The sequence below is a fragment of the Camellia sinensis genome, chromosome 6 (genome assembly GCF_055761805.1).
Source record: "Camellia sinensis isolate YWXY chromosome 6, ASM5576180v1, whole genome shotgun sequence".
In the NCBI taxonomy this organism is placed as follows: Eukaryota; Viridiplantae; Streptophyta; class Magnoliopsida; order Ericales; family Theaceae; genus Camellia; species Camellia sinensis.
In genome coordinates, this window is record NC_138966.1 from 202,511,044 (window position 1) to 202,528,526 (window position 17,483).

The following is a 17,483-nucleotide window of genomic DNA, read 5'->3' on the forward strand; positions in this document are numbered from 1 at the left end:
ATGAGGGTGGTCCTATTTATAGATGTAAAGGTGGCTCTTGGTTTTAAATTGAACAGGTATGATACCTGTTGGTTTTGAATTCAAACAGATTTGAATTCAAACAGATAGCAAAAAACGGGAAGGGCCCTGTTTGGGTGTGCACTAATTCCAAACTAGTTTATTTCTGTTTGAAAACGGAAAGGGCCCTGTTTAGATGCACAGAAAATCCAAATCAGTTTAATTTGAATTGTGAATTTTATTTTACCAAAAATAAAATTAAATTCAAAAACCACACACCCGCGCCCAAGCTCGTCCGGTCGGCGCATGTGGTGATTTTTGGGTCCAATGGGTCTAGCCCATTTTGCCCATAACCTCTCCCTCTAAAACACTTGGGTACCCCTTGAGGCACACCCTAAGTATCTCACCCAAGCCTTATAAACCCTTTCAAAACTTCCCACTAAATCAATGTGGGACAAGCCAATTTACAACCTTAAGGAATTTTCACCAAAACTCCATTTCCATAGATCACACTTTGGCTTCAATTTCTCATTCACTCGGTAATGGTTTTGAGCAACCAAATATATCACATGAATCACAACGCGGCATAGAACGCGTTACCACTTTAACCCGAGTAAATCGACACTCGGGGTCCACCTAAAAAATAGACCAAACTTGAGAAAAAATTCTGATTTTACCTAGAATTTTTCGACCATTTCCAACACTATTATCGTTGATAAAAATAACATAATAAGGCAAAGAGATAATATTTTTTTCAAGAAAATTTCAACACAAAATACATAATATTTCTTATTTTCTATCTTGCCAATTATAAACAATATATTTATTATTGTTGATTTCACGCTTTAGCTTCTCAATTTCCGTCGCTAAATTTAAATCCTGCTCTTGAATTTGATTTTATAGTTACCCTATTTCAACAACAATTGCAAAAAGTTTGTTTGCAGCATTTATAGTTATTCGTGTTAGTACTCAATTTTTTTAATTTGAATTTGATGAAGTAAAGACACGTATCGAGGATTGCTTTATATCATCTCTCTACCACCAACGTGTGATCCAATTCCAAGCCTTTATTCAGATCTGCAAAGCAATAAAAGGAAGAAGCAAAAATGAGAGCGTAAAAAATGTTTTACCAAGGATCAGAACATTATACAAGGAAACAATAATAGATATATTTTGCTATTGAGAGAGAAAGAGTGCAAATGCAAGATTGAAAGCGAAGGCAACCTGCAGGTAGCTATCATTTTATGTATTGATAATAATGCACATCTACTGAATCTAAATTTACCAACAATAGCCTCTTCAAAGTGTTCAAGCTTCTTATGAGCCTCTCTTCTTCTAAGCAGAGCTTTCAGATAATTAGAATTTAGTTCCAATACTTTCATGCAATCCTTTATTGTGTCCTTATATTTTCCCTGAGATAATGTTACACAGAAAAATAAAAAATTAAAAGCTATCTGAGGCATAAAACTATCAAATGCCCCAAGAAACCAACTGAACTGGACAAAGAAGGTGGTGATAGTAGAAAACTCCAATAGCAACAGATATGGAATTTGATAATTGTTTCCATTTCTTATATCAATAAGAATATAGAAAAAAAAAAAAATCAGAAGAGGAAAGTTTCATCACAGGATTAGAGGAATGACATAAGCATTCAAAGAAAAGCAACCTTAAATGTAGGCTGTCATTTTTCATACAATGAATGTTTTTTAGTGTTAAAATTCACCTACTACACACCTACCACTACCACCTACTACACACTCACCTACTTCACCTACGCTTCACCTACTCTTCACCTACTCCATACCTACTACACACTCACCTATTCTCTTCCCACATCCTCTCTTCTATATATAGGAATCATTGTAATATATCAATACAACAATCAATAATACATCAATTTTAACTTGGTATCAGAGCAAGTTTAGAATCTAGTATTTTCGCTTCCCCAGCGGGCGGCAACCTCACCTTAGCCGCCCGTCGGACTTCAACCTATTCTGCTTATTTTCTACACATACCTGCCATCACTAGCTGTTACAAAGTCCCTCTTAATTAGCTTTCTTGTTCCAAGAAATCGTTCGTGTGAATTCTTCTTACAAGACTGCTCAAACAGAGCTGCCATAGTAGTGGCCCCTTCCCAAGGTGAGCTTGGAAGCTATCTCTCAATCACAGCCGTCCATCAGCGAAGTCGCATCCACCGGCGAGCGAGGAGCGATGGCTCACCATCAGTCGTACGATCCATACTACCTCCACCAAGCACCGGAGTACGGGTTCAACAACGATCGCAACGGCATCAACACCCTCTTCGTTTCGGGCCTCCCCGACGATGTCACAGCCCGCGAGATCCACAACCTCTTTCGCCGCCGTTCTGGCTTCGATTCTTGCCAGCTCAAGTACACTGGTCGCGGCACCCAAGTTGTTGCTTTTGCCACCTTTGTTAATCATCAATCAACAATGGCAGCTCTGCATTCCTTGAATGGTGTCAAATTCGACCCGCAGACTGGATCTGTTCTCCATATTGAAATGGCCAGATCAAACTCAATGAGGGCAATCTTTCTCTCTCTCTCCATGGACCCAACATCATCATCATGCACCCACTCAATCTCCCTCTCTCTGGGTCTCGGTTGGAGGAGGAAAACATGGGGGACACCGATTGATCTCTCTTTTCTCTCTAGTCTGGGCAGGAGTCCCACACTGCTGTCACCGAGTTCGACATGGGTGGCTTCCCTCACTATGGTGTGGCTGCCCATGGATGCAAAAATCTTGTGTTTTCATCATCAACTACTGTTTATGGTTGGCCGGAGGTGGTTCCATGCACAGAGGAGTTTCCTCTCACTGCAGTAAACCCATATGGACGAACCAAGCTTGTAGATCTTCTTGTTCATTTCAGTTCGGTGGTGATATCACTTTCTTTTATTTTAATATATATATGTATGTTTATTATAATATTTTGCCATCATAACCCACACAGCACACCATGCGTTGGAGCCATAATCCAGAACCCTTTCTTTTATTTTAATATATATATATATATATATATATGTTTATTATAATATTTTACTCAAAGCTCCACTACGACCACTTTTGCAAACCCATATCTCTTTTTCTTTCTTTTCTGAAGCAACTGAGTCACTCTTCACCTTTTGCACCCACCCACACCGATGTTTTTCATATGACCCATCCATAATTTTACAAAAAAAAAAAAAAAAAACAAACAAACAAACCAAAACACAACACCACAAGATTTGTTTTCTTTGCTGCAGACGGCCACCCACCGACCTCACTTCTTCGCATATTCCGCCGGTCTCTTCTTCTTGCCTCCGTCCTGAGCGGCCCTTGCCGGTGTTGCCTCCGTGTTTCCCCCTCCACTGGGCACGATCACTCCTCCCTGCTCCTCCACTGCAGCATATGGTGGACCTCCAAATCGGAACATCGCGGTGGCCTTCCGCTTCAGCTCCTTGTTTTCTGCCTTTAGCACACTTATCTCTGCTCGCGCATCCTTATACATGCGTTGGAGCAGAGCCAGTTGGGCGTTTAGCTGCTGCACCTCATTTGTTCTACTTTGCAGCTGGTGCGACAAGTTTGTGACCGCCGTCATGGTCTCCACACATGACTTCAAAGTATACTGATTGGCCTCAATATCAGTTTGCACCGCCATTTTTTGCTCCACAGACTGCATCGGAAAGTTCAACGGAGCAAAATCAGAGGTGTTTGGTTGAGGTTCACGGGCCACCGCACCAGTTATCTCTCTTGTTGACTCGTTGAGGTCTGGAAAGAGAGTGAGCAGACTACGGGACAAAAAGGCCATTTTCTGGGCAACCGAGTGTTACCGAGTGTTTCAAGATTTGCAGCTCTTAGAGACAATCTCTCAGAAAACGAATATCTCTGTCAGAAAATGAAGAGTTTTTTCAGAAGTTTTTTCACAAAGTTTTTTTGTCTTCGCTTCTGTCTCAAGCATAGCCTCCGCCTCAGTTTATAAAGACCCTGACGAAGAGGCAGACACGCGCATCATGCGCCGCTCGACGCCAGACTACAAAACGGGCGCGCAAGCCAAAGCGCTCACGTGCCTCGCCATCATGTCTGGCACACCTTTTTATGGATTGGGCACGCCTTTTGATGGCACGCCTTTTTTGACAGATTGGGCACACCTTTTTAGGGTGCGACTTTTTAGGGGTCCGACAAGACTCTGTAAACTGTCCCGACATTGATTCCGGTTAGCTCCTTCATGGGTCCGACAAGACTCTGTAAACTGTCCCGACATTGATTCCGGTTAGCTCCTTCATGGGTCTGACAAGACTCTGTAAACTGTCCCGACATTGATTCCGGTTAGTTTCTACAAGGGTCCAACAAGACTCTGTAAACTGTCACAACAACTGTCACAACATTGTCTGCTACAACGGTCCGACATGACCGCATAAACTGTCTTCTACATCGGTCTGACACCGCCATCCAGTGTCCTCTACACCGTTATGACACCACCATACAGTGTCCTCTACAACGTTATGACACCCCCATACAGTGTCCTTTACAACGTTATGACACCACCATACAGTGTCCTCTACAACGTTATGACACCACCATCCAGTGTCTTCACCAATGGTCTGACACGACCATACAGTGTCTCCTATCCTCTTTTATTTTTATGTATTTTCTTGTTTTGTTACTCTTTCCAAACTCAAGTTGGTTAGTTCCTATCCCCCTTGAGTTTGCGGGGGCTGTTAAAATTCACCTACTACACACCTACCACTACCACCTACTACACACTCACCTACTTCACCTACTCTCCACCTACTCCTCACCTACTCCATACCTACTACACACTCACCTATTCTCTTCCCACATCCTCTCTTCTATATATAGGAATCATTGTAATATATCAATACAACAATCAATAATACATCAATTTTAACTTTTAGGCTAGAAAACCTGCCTTTAGTCTGATCCAGAAGTCAAAAAGCCATCAAAAGCTCCCAAGAGTATCAACAATCTCTAAGAGCATGATAATTCTAAATTTCTTAACAAAGCTTAACTCTTTGGCCTTCTAAATTGCTCTTTAACTTTATCTACTTCTTCCAGACTAAACCATTTCAAGGAGAAAATCACCATCAAAAGACATCATACCCAATTGAACCAGACTTCAACAATAACAATCATTGAGTACAAGTTCGACAGAGTCTCTGGCGAAAGCATTGAAAATTAGTTGTGGAATTACAATAACAAATTGAAGAAACCATAACTCCCAACCCTGTTTAATAATTGTGTGATAGAATAGTATTAATCTATTTTCACCAATTGCTGATTAGGTGGTCATGTATTTTCCAGGTGCTAGATTTATGCCATTAGGTAATCCTAATCTTATTCTTCGATCTCGTTTGTCATATTGAGGGAACTAATATTTTTATAGATTCGGCTAATTTACATGTATACTAAACTACTATAGTATCTGAATTTTTTTTCATTAATTCATTTGTTTGATTTTGTCCCCCCTCCTTCCCCTTCTTTTTAATTGTTTTCTTATGTTGTCTTCTTTGCTATGTTTCTTTTTCCTTCAAATGAATCCAAAACTCCATAGTATATCTCTCCATGGGTCAAAGAATGCAAGATACTTCAAATATTTTTCTATTTATTTTTAGCTATTGGGAAAAGGAAGGATTTTATATTTGTTTATTAAATTCAATAAGCTATTAAATAAATTGAAAAAAGGAAACTGGAAATGAAAGACTCTTTCTCACATATCGAATGGGTAATCAATAATTGCCGCTCCTAACGTCGTAGTTTTGGCTTCTATAGAATTTTAGTTTCAAAATGCATGCCTTTGCAACTATTATGAGTTGTACATCACCTTAAATACAATTTTCAGCATTTGAATATTAATTCCATCATTAAATCTTTGACTTCAATATGTAAATTAAATTTCTAGCATTAAGTATTTATTTTCAGAATTTTTGATTAGCAGATTTGTGCTTAACTCGTTCAAGTAATGCAACATTGGTTATTACCATACTTCATATATATTTGCACACATTTACATGGAATCAAACTTTTCTCAATACCAATACATGAGCCTTCCTCGAACTGAAGTAGCCCAAGACACAACCAACCATGTTATATTAATTGACAACATGCTGCAAACTCCACAAATCTATATTCCCATGTGCAACTCATGAAAATCATTTCCTTCAATTTGTTTTCCTATTGTGCTTGACTATGTATGTAATGCAACATTGTGTAAAATGCATCCTAATTTATCGCCATCAATGATTTGGGACATTTACGCCACACGATTCAAAATAATATAACCACAACATTTGTCACTTAGCCATAATAGTTTAGAATTCTCACTTTGTGGGAACGCATTATAAATTTGTACATCTATAATCAATCTATTTTTATTTCAGGTTGTATTAAGTATAGACAAGTTACTATTAGTATTAATATTTATCGTTTTTTTCCTTTTTTAATCATCTAAAATAATTTGTTGGTTGGATAAGTACATTAGGGCAAGGTATTTTTTTTTTTTTCCCCCTAGAAAGGTATTATTTTGGAGGAGGGAGTAAACCCGTGACATTGGGATGTAATTTTTTTTTTTTTTTTTTTTTTCTAGACAAATACTAATAGATAATCTATCTTTTTTACCAACAGTGGGGGATGAAGAAACAATGCTAAGTGCCCGTGGGGAAAGTGAAATACATTTTATTTTGTTCTAAGCTAGAGAGGAAAGTTAGATTACTATTGTTATAAATTTTCATCATCTCAACTTTTGAGCCGAAAAGGCAACAACAATGGAAATTATATTGTTGATTAGGATGTTTAGCAATATTCCATCCAAAGACAATAAACCCATAAAAATACAATAATTTTCCTAGTCAAAAACACTAAATAACATCCAAAATTGGCTGTTGGTTTTTTTTTCTTTTTCTTTTAGTGGCATAATGTCAAACACATGGTGAGCAAAATATCAAATTGTATCATAATAATGTAAGAACAAAAATATATAGACACCAATACCTGTTGTAATTTTGGAAAAATATGTCCCAATACCTATTGAACTGTCAAGCTGCTTTATATGTCATGAACTCTTCTTTTTTAAGAAATGAAAAACTCATCCCACAATAAGTTTAACCTTATTAGCTCCTTTGATTCAGAAGACAAATATAATTAGGAAGGGAAAAAAAAAAAGCTTTATGTTCTAGGCAACAATTTAGAGCATGAATTTGATGAATAAACAGAAATCAGAGCAAAGCAAAAGAGGAAGAAGAAAAAAAAACTACAGTGTTCTATTTGTTCTTAACCCTGACATATCCTTCTTCCCTTACTTCAAGTTTGTTCTTACCATCGTAAATTTAAAAATTAAAACCAAATAACCAAAAGGAAAATATACAAATTCAAGCATTAATTAATAAAAGAAATAGCTCGAAATATAGTGGAAATACAAACTTGTAAAAGATATAGAAGATGATATACTTACCAGGCAACTAAGGAAAATAGTAGAAGAGAGTTGTCATCAAATGGAATTGGCCAAAGTATATTTGCCTCTACTGTTGACCTCATTATCTCCTCTATCTCAAAGTTCTAGTCCTGGAATGAGAATGCAATGAACAAAGGTGGTGTTTTAGTTCACCGGAATGGAATGCTCATTTCATCAAATATTTATTCTCATATTTGATCGACTAAAAAATAATGACAAAACCCATACAAATGAAATTATTAGTCACCAATTCAAATAAAGGAATAAAGGAGAACAGAAGTAAATGACTAATTGTACGAGTAGAGTAAAATTAGAATGGCAAGTATCTCTAATTGGTAATTAAAAAAACACATGGAAAATTATATTAAACACTTAGTCACACATATTGTCAGGCAGATGGTGTGCGAAATTTATCTATGAAATAACCAATATGAACTCAATATGTAACCATACAACTCTAACATCAAAATCTCCATAGAGGAAGAAAAACATATATAAAAAAAAAAAAAGAAGGGCAAATCAGAAGAACATATCCTTAATTGTCCATTTTTCAAAGTTGATCTCTAGATACTATGGATTGGAACACCAAACAGATTAACAGCTTCTAATTAAAGTCATAATTTATGATTTGATAAGTTATAATTTATAATTTGTTTTAACATTTACACCAAACCGGCCAATGACGAAAAGGGTGTATTGATCAAATAAATAACTTATTTTACTTTTTGGTCCTAATAATAATAGCTTTGCAAATGTTAAAAATTATGACACCATGATGTTTTGGAGGGTTATTACGAAAATAAAAATTTCATGACAAATCTTCAATAATTGGGAATTGTGTGTTTTATATATAATATACAAACGTATACAATAAATGTGAGCGTATATTACATGTGTGTGAAGTAATTGGACAAATTATGATAGCTTGAAATAGTTAAATCTGAAAGATTTGTTTTGTTAAGTAAATAAAGATAATTTCAAATAGAGAAAAATTTTGACAAAATTGTTTTGGACTGTGCACCTTATATAATAATATTTGGGTTGGTTTGGGAATTGGTTTTTTTAATGATTTTTTTTTCTTTTAAAAAATATATAAAAAAATAGAAAAATAAATTGATTTTTTAACTATTTTAGTGACCAAAATATGTAAGCTATTCTTTTTATGGAAAATGTTTGAGAGTCACAATTTTTATGGTCACAATGACTCAAAACTGTCAAAACGACGTCGTTTTGGCATGTTTTGCACAAAACGACGTCGTTTTGACAGTTTTAAGCCATTGTGGCTACAAAATTTGTGACCCTCTAACATTGTTGTCTATATATATATATATATATATATAAGTCGTTCTTGAGCCATGTAAAAAGTATAATATTATAAATATATAGGCCGAGTCATTCGTGGGCTGGCCTAAACTTAAGAGAGAAAGAAAAACAAAAAATAGTGGGAGCATTCTATTTACACTTAAAAAAATTATTAAATACTCTTAATTTTTAAGTATATCTTATTTAATTATGGGAAAATTGGTCTAGGGTCCCTCTCCCACTTTTCGTAAGGGAAGAGATCCACAAAATTATTTTTTGATGTCTAAGGTCGTCCTATCTATCACAGAGAAATTCAGCCCCCTTCCTTTTGTCTACTCTCACTCGTCACCACGATCAAACACGCACAGAGAGAGAGAGCCATGTCGCCAGAAGATGTGTCGGTGGAGACGCTTAGGGAGGTTCTCGCGGAGCTTGATCGACGGAGAGAAGCTCCACGGCACAATCACAGTCACCGACGGACAAAGTTCTCAATCCATCTACAACCGAGATTGGGAAAATTTGCAAGGAATTGAATGTTCAGCTACACACAGATGCTACGCAGGTTTTGGGGAAGATTGCAATCTCTCTCTCTCTCTCTCTCTCTTTCTATATATATATATATATATATCTTCATCCTCAATCTCCATCTTCCTCTATTAACTGGTTCATTCCATATCTTGTATAGTTCTTCATCAAGCTCAATTACTATATTTCCCATTTTGAAGAACTTTACCAGCAAATGCTTGCAAAGGCTTTATATTCATGATGTTTATCTGAAATATATATTTATGAATTAAAAAGGTTGACTGAAATATATATTCATGATTAGGAAATTTCAGATAAAAAGCAACGAAAAGTGCAGTGTATTGAATCAACTCCTACATCTACTCAATCTATTACATAGAACTTGGCCTGAACAATCTCTCATTAAATCATGAGAGAGAGAGAGAGCCAACCCATTTTCTTTGTAGAGAATTTCTGTCCAGAGAAATTCTCTGAGATTTTGGCCACTGTGTAAATTTTCTCTGAGAAATTCTCTGGGAGGTTTCTCTAGACAGAAAATTCTCTGGTCATATTTGCCACTTACCAAAGTTCTCTGGTGGTATGAAGCTTTTAAAAAATTACATAATTTAAAACACTTTTTGTCTATTGAATTGGTGGCTTGCTGTTGTTTTTTCTGGTTTTCTATGTACTAATGTCATGTATATTTGCTATAGGCAAGGGTGAGTGCTAGTGTTGTGGTCTATGCTCAACTTTCAAAGCTTGATGGGGTTCTGGGAAGGTTCCATGCCTTACATTGCTTGGAAATGTTTAGGGTGGCAAAATGGTTTTTCCACTGGTGTGTATTAATGTGTTTCATGAAATTTCATATTGAATGTTCTGAGCTATGATATTGTTGCAGAAAATGTGTCGGTGGAAGCATATGGAAGGGAGAGAAATTTGAAATTTCTCTGGAGAGTCCATGAAAGGCCAAGGAGGCCAGAGAAATTTTAAATTTCTCTGGAGAGGTAATTTTGTGGGAAGGCCAGTGAAGTCAGAGAAATTTGCAAATTTCTCTGGAGTGTTGAGTCCAGGAGGGCAGAGAAATTTACAATGGGAGGTTTAGGGAAGGTCAACTGAGGCTTGAAAACGTTTCTGGAAAGTACTTGGCAGACTGCAACGAAGCTTCAACATCCAAATTGGGATCCAACTGTACCGAAGCTGCAAGGTTGTGGTCTGTTTTGGAGCTCACGCCCCAAGAATTGCTCAAATTTCTCTGGATTCAACCCAGAGAAATTTGAATTTTCTTTGGATTCAACCCAGAGAAAATTCAAATTTCTCTAGGTTCATTTTGACAACTCTAAATTGCCTCTTGTTGATCCAACTCTACCGATGCTGCAAGGTTGTTGTCTATTATACATATAAAAATTAGGCTAGAGTGGCAATTTTTCTGATTACTCTCTCTCTTATGCTATTGCTTGGTATATCTAACATGAAATTTTTGGTTTTTCAGGTGATGTTGAAGCTTCTTTGAGTTGGTGTCCCAGTGTTTTTTGAATTCATTGATCTTCTTTTCAATTGTTTGGGCTTGATTTTCTTGGCTGGTTTTGTTTTTTAATTTCTTCTTCATTCATCCGTGAATTAATAGTTGTAAATGCTACCGACGCCGCCAATCTATAAATATAACTATCCTTTCTTGTTGCAGTACACAAAACATAAAGGTCAGAACGTTGAGTTCACAGGTTTCATTGAGTTTTCACAGGTTTGATGGTGTCTAAGATAAAAATATTGCACTGAAGAGAGGAAGAGAATTTCTCTGGATTGAATTTTCTCTGGTTGAATTTTCTCTGGATTGAATTTTCTCTGGTTGAATTTTCTCTGGATCGAATTTTCTCTGGACTGAAATTTCTCTGGATTGATGTTGAGGGACCTTAGACATCATGAAAATAGTTGATGTCCTTTATACTATAAAATCATAATATCAAGGACCTTAAAAAAAATACCCCTTTAATTATTTAAAATTTTATTTTACTCTCATTTTATTTATTATTTTTCCCAAATTACTCTCAAGATAAACCCAAATAATAAATAATAAACAAACTAAAAAAATTAAATTATTTCAAAAACTTTTTAATACAGAAAATAATTATCAAATATAAAGAAAAAAAAAACAAAACTTATGAGTACATAAGCATTATAAAAACAGATATTGTGAAACCCCTTTATGTTTTCCAGTAACTTCACAGTTCATTCATGATAATCTAATCACAATTGTCAATTCATAAAATATCTTAATCTGTTAATATTTGGACTGAACAATATTGTAAAGCTTTAGTGAATAGAAACGTGGCCACAGAATAAAATAATTAAGGAATACGCAAGAAGAAAATAATAGAAAATAAATTATTATTATTTTTTTTAGAACAAACATAAAGTTCAACAGAAAGAAGAGTAAAAAAAAAAAAAAGCAAAAAAAAAAAAAAAAAAAAACCGAGCTATATCCTGCGGCACTTTTTTTTTTTTTTTTTTTTGGTGAAAGATACTAACATGGTCATTGAGTTTAAAGATTATCTCAATTTTTTTCTTTTTTTTTTTATTTATTAAAAGCTGTAATGTTATTTATATGATTGTGAAAATTGAAAGATTTAACATCGTAATGGGATATATAAAAAAATACATAAATTAATAATTATATTTTGATTTTTATATAAATGCTTACCTCCTTTTTGATGGGTTGCTTCAAAAAATTATATTAATTATCACTTTCAGTCATTGTTTGATTATTCAAACTTTCTTCTAGTGTTTAGGGTTTCAAAATAATAAAAAATAATGATGTTAATGATAATGGTGAGTTTTGATAGGATGGATTAGAGTTTTGGAGTAAGAAAGAAGAAGAAGAAGAAGAAGAAGAAGAAGAAGAAGACACAATAATTTTGATCTCTTAGGGAAGAGGATGCAGAGATTTGAATAGGAATAATAGATTAAAATGTACCATGAGAAAAAAAAAATATTTTAAAATTTAATATGTGTTATCCTTATTAGTAAATTCATATTATGCTATAATAAGAATTAGAATTTATGAATTTAAATTGCGCGCACCAAAATATATTTTGGGTTCACATAAAATCCCCCAAACTAGTGCCCTCAATCAAAATTTGGGCCTAAGGTAAAAAAACAATCAAATTTTGGGCGAGTAAGGATTTTAGCCTGAGATACTAAGCCCAATTATTGATCTTGCATTATCAGGCTTTCGGCTACGTAATCAGTTTGAATTGGGGCCCAATTCAGAAATTAATGTCAAAAAAGTTTTTCTGGATGGATCATAGCCCATAAAAAATTGTCAACTTTGTACTTCTCTCTCACCCATATGAGAACTTTATGGTGAATAAACCATGTACACTGTACGTATCATATAAAAGAATTTCACATTAAAAGTAGTTATATTAATATTTTACTTACGTTTTGTTTGTTTTAGCTGAAAATGGTTTGTGAATTTTTTAAATTTTTTGATGAAAATGTTTTTTGTGATTAACAAAAAATGAAGTTTTTCGGGTGGAAAACTTTTCACTTTTAAAAAAGTAAAAAATATTTTCCAAATTAAAGTCTTACCACCACTACCATACTAATATCGATGCTATCACAATTATTAGCACATTAATTATAAAGATTGCAACCAAAAAAAAAAAGAGAAAATATTTTTTGTAAAATGTTTTTTTTGAATATTTTCTTCCAAAATAAATGGTGTTAAGCTTGCTAATGCTACATAGACTTTACAACCTAAGTGTGTGTTTGGCAATACACAAAAAAATCATTAAAAAAGTAAAATAGTCATACAAACAAAATTAAAGATTTATTTCAATTTTTAGGGCAAATTACATATACCTCCCTCAAGGTTTTGTTAAATTACAGATACCCCTGAGGTTTTAAAAATTACATCTCACCCCTGAGGTTTATATTTCATAACAAATTAGCCCTTAATTTGTTATGCAAATATAGCATTCAGGAGGGAATTTGTAATTTTTTAAACCTCAGAGGGGTATCTATAATTTAGCCAAATCTCGAAGGGATATATGTAATTTGCCCCAATTTTTACTATTTTTTACACATTTTTTAGTAAAAATTTAAAAAATCATTTTCAAATACTTTGAACCATGGACCCGTCAATTGTGAAGCCCTAATGGTGAGCCCAAATTCTCCATTTTAGTATAGAGTTTTTAAAATTTTAATAAAATATTCTGATAATCTATAACAGTAGGCTTCTTTTAAATTATGTAGTCATACACCCTCATGCACGCTAAGCAACGTCATCTTTACCGACGTTTGCGGTGATTACATCCTCAATGTGCATTCACCATCACCACTAATCCATATCACTTAGAATTAATATACCCATTAATTAATTACCACTAATATATATTATATATATTAATTAACTTGGAAGGAATATATTAAACTCAGCTGCTTGACTCGTGTTTTACGTGTCATTATTAATCTTCATTAGAGTTGTAGTCAAGGGCACTAGGCTGGTAATCCCTAATTGTCATTTGTTTAATGATTTCTAGAACACGCTTGTAATACAATATTAATGTCGGTCAGTCACCGTATAGTTCCACCATTAACTCAAAAATGAAAATCTTCTTCTTCCTCTTCTTGTTTATTTGTTGCTCTCATTGTTCGTGTTGAATCGCCCACTAAGCCCTTACAATGTTGAGAATTATTTGTCGGTAGTATTGGCCTTTCGATTTCGATTAGAGGTGGCTCTTGTTATGTAGGTGTGAGTCGTTGCGTTGACTTTGGCTGATTACAATGAGAGATCGTCGTTAAGCAAATTGGGTTAGAGAAAAAGAAATGAGGAACTAATGTGTGGTTTTCTTTATTCAATTATTTAGTCCAGCTTAGAAGTGCTTTGAGGTTAAAGATTTTAGAAAACAGAAGGATCAAATGATGGTGTGTGGGGTATGGTTCGAGAGGGTTGATAATAAAATTATAAATTGAATGATTGGTCGATTAATAAATTGCGGTTTGAATAGTTTTGGACGGATTAGCTGATTGAAGGGTATTTTAACCAATTATCAAGCATTTGCAAAATACATATAACATTAATTTGTATAACATTTTTCATACATATAATACAAACTAATTTTATATAATATTTTTTATATATATAATTACTAATTTATAATAAATTTCACATATTAAATCTTTCTCACACTCATTTTTTCATTGATATTTTATTATAGGTTAAAAAACATAGGGTAAATTATACTGACACCCCATGAGATTTATTTTTATTACAGTTTCCCCCTCATATTTAGGTAATTACACTGACCCTCCCTGTTAATTTAATTTTATGTATGATGATCATAACGGTGAGGGAGGGAACTATTATGAAACTTTAAACCTCAGGAGGCAATATGTAATGAAACTTTAAACCTCAGAGAGGGTGATGTAATTTTCAAAAAGTGAAGGGGGAAACTGTAATAAACATAAATCTCAGGGGGTGTCAATGTAATTTATTCCAAAACATATATGTATTAATTATATTGGAGTGGAGCAATGTCGAAAGCAGATTGCAAATTTTAAAATTTAAATCGCGGTTAGCGGATTAATACAGATTAGTGAGGTTTTAGCGAATTGAGCCATATTTTGCACAATCCTAAATGAATCAACATGCACATTAAGTGACCCATTGATTGTTGGTATTTTTCATAATAATACAAGAAATTTATATAAAATAAATTAAATAGAAATAACAAAATAATTTTTTTATTAAAGGATGAAATACAGAATAAACGACACAGCTAAATATAGAAATAAATTAGATTACATTACTAAAAGAAAAAATTATTAACATGGATAACTAAAGATTAATTAGAACTCGTTGAAGTAAACTAAATTTTGAAAAATTAAAGAACAAATAATAAGAAAAGAAGCAAACCGAAACCTGTGTGATATTACAGTTTTCTTAAGACAGATTCACCACCTCTCGATGGATGCTAGAGGTATGCCAACGTCTGTCTCCAAGGATACAATGATCGAAACCAGCTAATGTAGAAGTACCTTCTGAATAGTTTCGGCGAACTTGACAATGGTTGCACTCTCTCTAACAAGAACCAAAGAAGAGGTTAAAAAAAGAAGATAGAACAAAAAAAATTTTGGTGTAAAAAATCATTTCAAACTTTTTATTTCAAAATACCATCTCATTTTCTATCACAAAACCTTTCGAAAAAAAAAACATGCTAAGTTGGAGGAGAAAAACCTCTATACTAGTAGGGGAGAGCCTTGGCCATGAAGACTAATATCAATAGAGTCATCTAATGTCATAAACTCTAGGCATTAGGGCTATAGTTACAAATGTTTAAAACTCCAAAACCATTATATAAATCATAATATGTATATAATGCATAAGTTTTGATAATTAAACAAGATGAGTTGCAAAATGGATACGGGTGTTGGGTCACAACCTGATCGAAGCCCAATCTCAAACACATGCACAAACTAAGCCCAGCATAGCTCAGCCCAAAGCTTAAGACTAGGTCCAAGTCCAAGTCCAAGTCCAAGTCTAAAACCAAACCCAACACATGCACAAGTACAAGCCTAGGCCCAATCCAAACCAAAAGTAAGTCCAAATCTAAACCCAACTTTATTATGCCCACTTTATGAGACAATTCTCATTTACAACTCAATGGTTTCGGCTCATTATTTTTGTATTACAATCTTCTCACTTAAAAGAATATAAAACCACTTAGACCCACCTCAACCGATAGTTGGGTTCCACTTTAATTTCGAATTAAAGTTGCCGAAAACTATTATTTTCATGAATAAAATTGGCCGAATAAAGAAAAACGGACAACGTTTATGTAGCTCGCCTTTTTCCCGCCCCCCTTTCCGAAGGTCGAAATATAAGCCCTACAGTTCGAACTCCCGCGGTTCTGAATTTAATCTCACAAGTGCAATGTGAAATTGATAAACACCAAAGAGTCCAAATTCGACAAATTTTTTGGAAAATCGATTTTGAATCAAATTGCCAAAAATGGATTGTTTTGCTAGATACAAAGTCGCCACCTAAAATTTTATTTTGGGAAAATTTAGGAAACTCATGACTCATGCCAAAGGCCACATGTCCATCATCACTAAGATTATCTCGATTGGAAAACTTAAGTACGAGAGGGGAAAGTCATGAATACATTTGAGCACCCCTGCTCGCCCAATCAAAGATCGGCCTCTACTAATTATGACATGATATTTATCAAAATTATATGCTCTTGTTTTTATTTATTAGACTAACATTACTATGTGATACGCACACACACAAGTATAGACCGACTTTGCAAGAATTAGAACACTTCGAGTTATGTTTGTTTTGAAAATCGTTTCGAAATATGTACAACTTGAAAAAATGATCATATATAAACATTGCTCAAATTATTCTAATTCAAGCAAATAGCCTTCATCTTCAGGCATTCAAACAGTTATAGCATTTAAGCACTTAGCCTCATGGCAATCATGCTAACTCATGGCAATCATGCTAAACATGGCAACACTCACACTCATGCAATATGTTAAAGCAAGTAAAGGCTCACCTAATACTCCAAGCCAAAAGAGAAATGAGTTAGAAAAATGCATGATTCCTAACTTATGCAATATTGTTAGACTTATTTATTTTGATGATTTGTTTAATTATGTTTTAATTTATTTGGAAGAGAAAAATAGAATCACAATTTATTTTGATGATTTATTTGAAAGAGAAAAATAGAATCAACATTTATTTTGATGATTTATTTAATTATGTTTTAATTTATTTGAAAGAGAAAAATAGAATCAAAATTTATTTTGTCCCATTATTTCTCACCTAAACCTTTATCCTAAATGTTGTTAGAATGTATTTAATATTTGATTAAATCAGGAGTTCAAACAACCCAAAACAAAGGTTCAAACAGCCCAAAAATAGAGGTTCAAACAGCCCAACACAACAACAGTTCAAAAGGTTCAAGTGGAAGATATTCAAATTTGTAATGATGGAGTGAAAAATATTCAAATTAGTAATGATGGAGTAAAAGATATTCAAATAAATACAACGACTATAAATTCAAATGAATACAACGCTATAAACGGATATAAGTTTCATTATATATATCAAAGCCTCTAATGTAAACAAGTTACAACAACAACAACAAAAAAAAATTAGAAAATATTCTTTGATCTATAATCATTCACATCTATTCTCTGAAAAATTCTC

The 17,483-nt window shown here is 34.0% G+C and overlaps 1 long non-coding RNA gene across 1 annotated transcript; it reads right to left on the reverse strand.

Annotated features, from left to right (window-relative positions):
* Positions 1–700: 700 nt before the first annotated feature.
* On the reverse strand, positions 701–7,620 carry LOC114261623 (uncharacterized). Its single transcript, XR_014333821.1, has 3 exons — positions 7,463–7,620; positions 1,283–1,409; positions 701–1,074 (listed from the first exon to the last, which is right to left on the reverse strand). It is a non-coding gene; the product is annotated as an uncharacterized LOC114261623 (long non-coding RNA).
* Between the last annotated feature and the right edge of the window lie 9,863 nt (positions 7,621–17,483).